The following is a 500-nucleotide window of genomic DNA, read 5'->3' as shown; positions in this document are numbered from 1 at the left end:
GGGCGGGCAGCAGCCTCGGCTACCTGCCACCGGCCGAGCGCGAGGCGAAGGCTGGCGGGCAGCTGCGGCCCTCGGGCTCTGCCCGAGAGCGGCCGCCGGGCCGGGGGGCTGCAGCCTCCCGCTGCCCCCCGCCAGCGCAGGAGGGGCTCCGTCACCTGCTTGGGGACGTGGCGGGGACGGCCACCAGCGTTTTGGGCAGCGAAGAGCCTCGGCCGAGCCCGCTGGCGGGCGGCTGGCCGGAGGGCGGCCGCAGCTGCGCGTCGGGCAGCGGCAGCCGCTGCGCCCCGGCCCAGGCCTCCCCTGCCCCGCTCCCACGTTTTTGCTCCCCCTAAGACTTTCCCGAGTCTCCTTCCAAGGGGGCAGCGGCTTGGGAGGCGAGGGGGAGCCCCGAGGGAGGCGCTGGGGGCCGGGCAGCTCCCGGTGGCCCCCCAGGCTCGCCCTCCTCCCAGCAGAGCCGCGAAGGAACTCGACACATGCAATACAATTCAGCAGCACTGACA

Source organism: Struthio camelus, chromosome 16 (assembly GCF_040807025.1).
Source record: "Struthio camelus isolate bStrCam1 chromosome 16, bStrCam1.hap1, whole genome shotgun sequence".
Classification (NCBI taxonomy): Eukaryota; Metazoa; Chordata; class Aves; order Struthioniformes; family Struthionidae; genus Struthio; species Struthio camelus.
Note: the sequence above shows the minus strand (reverse complement) of the source record.